Source organism: Aotus nancymaae, unplaced genomic scaffold (genome assembly GCF_030222135.1).
Source record: "Aotus nancymaae isolate 86718 unplaced genomic scaffold, 86718_ANA_hifiasm-v0.15.2.pri h1tg000028l, whole genome shotgun sequence".
NCBI lineage: Eukaryota > Metazoa > Chordata > Mammalia > Primates > Aotidae > Aotus > Aotus nancymaae.
In genome coordinates this window covers 23,980,063-23,986,149 of record NW_026988441.1, presented here as the reverse complement: position 1 = coordinate 23,986,149, position 6,087 = coordinate 23,980,063, and the positions used below count along the sequence as shown (strand labels likewise).

The following is a 6,087-nucleotide window of genomic DNA, read 5'->3' as shown; positions in this document are numbered from 1 at the left end:
GTTTGGTATCAATATGGTCACCTCCGGGGAGCAGGGGACCACCAGGTTGCCTAAGGAGGGGTGAACCGGCCCAGGTCGGAAACGGAGCAGGTCAAAACTCCCGTGCTGATCAGTAGTGGGATCGCGCCTGTGAATAGCCACTGCACTCCAGCCTGAGCAACATAGCGATATGAAAAAAAAAAAAAAAAAAAGAATGATGAGGCCACAAAACAAGAAAGCTCTAGATCTGTCCACAGTCTGAACCTGCAATGTTTAGATAAGGAGAAAATAGATTAAAGGCAAACTTATTTTGTTATTTGACCTTGGTCCTAATGGTCAGCCTGTGGTTATCTGTTTTCTTCTGTGGTGTGGGGGACGGTGTGCACCAATCACGCACAGACATGTCCACATGTATTTTTTCATATTTAATATTCTCTTACAAGACATGGGACTTTAAACCAGGAACAAACGTGTTATGAGGTTGTTTTTCTTGCCTTGGCACTGTGCACAGGGTGCATTATGACATATTGCTAAGTTCTGCATTCAGGTTATGTGACTCTTTTCTTTTACCTTGGCCCAGAATATTTGGCACAATAAGATATATTACTAGCCCCAACATACATAAAATGTGAGGCCCTCACCTGGGTCCCTTCTACAGAGGGACTTGTGACATATCTCTGCATCAATCATCTTTTATTTATTATTTATTTATTTATTTTTATAAAGATGGGGTTTCACCATGTTGGTCAGGCTGGTCTTGAACTCCAGACCTCAGGTGATCCACCCACCTCGGCCTCCCAAAGTGCTAGGATTACAGGCGTGAGCCACCGTGCCCCACTGACTAAATGTTTCTAACTTCCTTCATGAAAAGCAGTTTTTGCTTTCATTTCAACACTCTATGCAGAATTATTTTTCATACATTTAGTTGATTTAATTATACATAGATTACATTAACTCTTTTTCTTTTTTTTTTAAAGATGGGGTTTCACCATGATGGCCAGGCTGGTCTTGAACTCCTGACCTCAGGTGATCCACCCACCTTGGCCTCCCAATTGCTAGGATTACAGGCATGAGCCACTGCGCTCAGCCCACATTAACTCTTTTTTTTTTTTTTTTTTTTTGAGACAGAGTCTCACTCTGTTGCCAGGCGCCAAGCACAATCTGCAGTGGCACAATCTCAGCTCACTGCAACCTCCACTTCCTGGGTTCAAGCAATTCTCCTGCCTCAGCCTCTCGAGTAACAGGGACTAAAAGCGCACGTCACCATGCCCAGCTAATTTTTGTATCTTTAGTAGAGATGGGTTTTCACCATGTTGACCAGGATGGTCTCGATCTCTTGACCTCGTGATCCACCCGCCTCGGCCTCCCAAAGTGCTGGGATTACAGGCTTGAGCCACCGCACCCGGCCTAACTCTTTTGTTAAATTTTGGGCACTGAGTGTCGTTCTGCCACCCAGGCTGGAGTGCAATGGTTCAATATTAGCTCACTGCGACCTCAGCCTCCCAGGTTCAAGTGATTTTCCTGCCTCAACCTCCTGAGTAGCTGGGACTACAGGTGCGTGACAGCACACCTGGCTAATTTTTTGCATTTTCAGTAGAGACAGGTTTTCACCGTGTTAACCAGGTTGGTCTGTGTATAATTCTTATGCCTCTGCATTCTCATAGCTTAGCTCCCAGTTTTGAGTGAGAACATACAATATTTGGTTTTTTATTTCTGAGTTACTTCACTTAGAATAATTGTCTCCAACTTCATCCAGGTTGCCTTGAGTGCCAATATTTTACTCCTTTTTATAACTGAATAGTATTCCATTGTGTGTGTGTGTGTGTGTGTGTGTGTGTGTCCGTGTGTGTGTGTATCATAGTTTCTTTTTTTTATTTTTTTTGAAACGGAATTTTGCTCTTGTGACCCAGGCTGGAGTGCAATGGCACGATCTCGGCTCACCGCAACCTCTGTCTCCTGGGTTCAGGCAATTCTCCTGCCTCAGCCTCCTGAGTAGCTGGGATTGCAGGCACACACCACCATGCTCAGCTAATTTTTTGTATTAGTAGAGATGGGGTTTCACCATGTTGACCAGGATGGTCTCGATCTCTTGACCTCGTGATCCTCCCGCCTCGGCCTTCCAAAGTGCTGGGATTACAGGCTTGAGCCACCGTGCTCGGCCATAGTTTCTTTTTTGAGATGAAGACTCACTCTGTCACCCAGGCTGGCATGATCTAGGCTTACTGCAACTCCACCTCCCAGGTTCAAGAGATTCTTCTGCCTCAGCCTTCTAAGTAGCTGGGGTTACAGGCACTCACCACTGTGCCCAGCTAATTTTTGTATTTTTCATAGATACTGGTTTTCACCATGTTGGTCAGGCTGGTCTCTAATTCCTGACCTCATGATCTGCCTGCCTCAGCCTCCCAAAGTGCTGCTGTTGTAACCGAGCAAGCACGAAATCACCACTGAGACAAAGGCTAGGCCAAATTATGGGGTCTTTATTGCTGGTGGCCACGGAGGCCTCTAACCCGTGGCCCCAAAAGGAGGGTGTCAAGACCTTTTATGCCCATAAACCACCTCCTGGGTGGGGGTGAGGGTGAGCGGCTTTGGACATTCTTAGGGCCAGGGGACTTTGGACACTCCAGTTGTTACTTAAGTGGCTCCCAGAAGTCAAGATAAGTGTTAGTTTACATATTGAGTAGGGTGGAAATTACAGACCTTAGTTACTTATTACAAGTCTTAGCTTTTCTTAAAATGGCTGACGGGCCAAAATGGCGTTGGTTTGGACTGCTTGCATGTCGCATTAGGGTTACAGAGAGCAGTTTCAATGGAAAGCTGGGATATGTTCGGGGTATGCAGTTAATGGGGCAATTACCATGTCACATTGGGATTACAGACATGAGTCACTGTGCCTGGCCTCACATTTTCTTTATCCACTCATTGGTTGATGGACATTTAGGCTGGTTCTGTATTTTTACAATTGCAAATTGTGCTGCTATGCACATGTGTGTGCGTGTGTATTTATTATATAATGACTTCTTTTTCTTTTTATTTTATTTTTTTTTTTAAAGACGGGGTTGGTCCACCATGTTGATCAGGCTGGTCTTGAACTCCCAACCTCAGGTGATCCACCCACCTTGGCGTCCAAAATGCCTGGATTACAGGCGTGAGCCACCACACCTGGCCAGTGATTTCTTTTCCTGTGTATAGATACCCAGTAGAGGGATTGCTGGATTAAATGATAGTTCTACTTCTAGTTCTTTATGTATTTATTTATTTTTCTTTTTGGTAGCCTTCTCTGCACTATACTTCTGGCTCTTTAAAAAATCTTCATACTGTTTATTTTTATTTCTATTTATTTATTTATTTGTTTTTTGAGACGGAGTTTTGCTGTTGTTACCCAGACTGGAGTGCCATGCTGCAATCTCAGCTCACCGCAACCTCCGCCTCCTGGGTTCAGGCAATTCTCCTGCCTCAGCCTCCTGAGTAGTGGGGACTACAGGCATGCGCCACCATGCCCAGTTAATTTTCATATTTTTAGTAGAGATGGGGTTTCACCTTGTTGACGAGGATGGTCTCGATCTCTTGACCTTGTGATCCACCCGCCTTGGCCTCCCAAACTGCTGGGATTATAGGCGTGAGCCACCGCGCCCGGCTATTTTTATTTTTATTTTTTTGAGACAGAGTCTCACTCTGTCGCCAAGTGCGAGGCGGGAGTGCAGTGGCACAATCTCAGCTCACTGCAACCTCCGCCTCCTGGGTTCAAGCAATTCTCCTGCCTCAGTCTCCCGAGTAGCTGGGTCTACAGGCACATGCCACCATGCTCAGCTAATACTTTTTGTATTTATAGTAGAGACGGGGTTTGATCATGTTGACTAGGATGGTCTCGATCTCTGACCTCGTGATCCACCCACCTCGGCCTCCCAAAGTTCTGGGATTATAGGTGTGAGCCACCACGCCCGGCAATATTGAAAATTTTCTACGTAATATGTCACTGGTACTTTGATAGGGTTTTTTTTGGCTGATATTTGTAATTTTTTCATTTGTGTATAATTTAATTTTTTACCTTAAGGTTATTTATATTTTAACATGTCTCAACTTTTTAGTTACATTTAATTCAAAGTCTAGTAACTATGGTAATTGTAGATGGGATTTTTTTTTTTTGTCTATTTTTTTTTTTTTTCTGCTCCAGTCAACCAAAGGGACACTTTATTCAGGCTCTGGGGCTACGGGACCTGGGCAGGAGGCGGCCCTTCCAGGAAGGAAGAGGCTTATTTGACGTTCTTCTTGGGGTGCATGTTGTTGATGGGGCCACACTTCTTCTTGCGGCAATTGATAGCACGGGGGGTGCAGGCAAGCATAGCGCTTGAGGCAGATCATCTTGTCGCACTTGTATTTCCGGGAGAGCTGTCGGAGGGAAGGTTCAATAATGCCACCTGGAAGGTGCAGCACGAGGTGCCAGGGTGGACTGCTTCTGGATGTTGTAGTCTGAGAGAGTGCAGCCATCCTCCAGCTATTTGCCGGCAAATATCAGATGCTTCTGGTCAGCTGAGATACCCTCCTTGTCTTGAATTTTGGCTTTGACATTCTCAATGGTGTCACTGGGCTCGACTTCAAGGGTGATGGTCTTGCCCATGAGGGTCTTCACAAAGATCTGCATCTCTGCGTCTGCAACTCGGCCACTTTGCTTTTTTCTTTTTTTTTTTTAACACTCAAAAGTTGCCAAACAGTAACAGGGATTGGTTTTTTATTTCATTTTCAGATAATCATGAGTGTACAGAAATATTACTAATTTTGTATGTTGATTTTCTGCCAGTTTAAAAAATTTGTTTATTCCAATGGTTCTCAGTAATGTCTTAGGTTTTTCTATACTTAAGATGTCATCTGCATGCAGCAATAATTTGATTTTTTTCCAATATGTATACATTTGATTTTATTCATAATTTCTCTGCCTTGGACATTTAGTACTATATTTAATAAGATTGAAGAGAGTGGGCATCCTTGTGTTATTGTAGCTCTTAGAGTAAAAGCTCACAACATTTCCCTGTCTGGTATGTTGTTAGCTGTGCGATTTTTGTTGTATGTGGCGTTTATTGGCTTACAGTGCATTTGCCCTGTACCTGATTTATTCACATCTTTAACATGAGGGAATGTGACTTTTGTCAAACTTTGATTCTGCCTGTATTTAAATGTTAAATATATGAAAGCACAGCTAATTCCACATAAATACAAAACATCCTCAGAGACTACTATGAACAATTCCATGCATGCAAAGTAAAATATTTAGAGAAAATAAATGAACTCATAAATACACACAGTCTCCCAAAATTGAACCATTAAGAAACAAAAATGTAGAGCAGAGCAAAAATGTATAATGAAATTGAATTACTAATAAAAATACATGAATAGCCCTGAATCAGATAAATTCACTTGCAAATTTTACCACATATAAGCAAGATGAACTGGTACCAATTCTACTGAATGTATATAAAAAATCAAATTAGGATTTATAAGAAACCAGTAACATACTAATAGGAAAATCTAATTAAGACACAGGTGATCCGCCCACCTTGGCCTCCAAAGTGCTTGTATTACATGCGTGAGCCACCACGCCCAGCTGGGAACAATATTATTTAACTTTGCAGTTTCAAGTCACTGGCAAAAGGAATTCCTAGAAATATTTGTTCATAATGTTACCAAATTATATATTGTTACCATCTTTTGCCTACACCCTGGCGTAAGGTGAAATAGGTAGTGGAATATTAACACTTTATTAAATGTACAATTCTCTAAGCACGTTAAATAAAATTTTTTTAAAAATTGACACATAATTTAAATTTTAAGAATATACAACATTTTATTACATAACAGTAAAATTAGTAAAATGATATGCTACTAATTTCAACTAAAATTTAAAATGCTTCTTTTGTCCAGGCATGGTGGCTCACGCCTGTAATCTCAGCACTTTGGGAAGCCGAGGCTGGTGGATCACGAGGTCAGGAGTTTGAGACCAGCCTGACCAACGTGGTGAAACCCCGGCTTTACTAAAAATACAAAAATTAGCTGGGCGTAGTGGCACACACCTGTAATCCGAACTACTCAGGAAGCTGAGGCTGGTTAATCCTTTGA

The 6,087-nt window shown here is 42.5% G+C and overlaps 1 protein-coding gene and 1 pseudogene across 1 annotated transcript in view; one reads left to right on the top strand and one right to left on the bottom strand.

Moving 5' to 3' along the window:
• LOC135276758 (zinc finger protein 675-like) overlaps positions 1 to 6,087 on the top strand; it is a 166,818-nt gene that overhangs the window by 88,994 nt on the left and 71,737 nt on the right. The gene's annotated exons all lie outside the window — the stretch shown is intronic.
• Positions 3,821 to 5,677, bottom strand: LOC105726291 (ubiquitin-like; annotated as a pseudogene).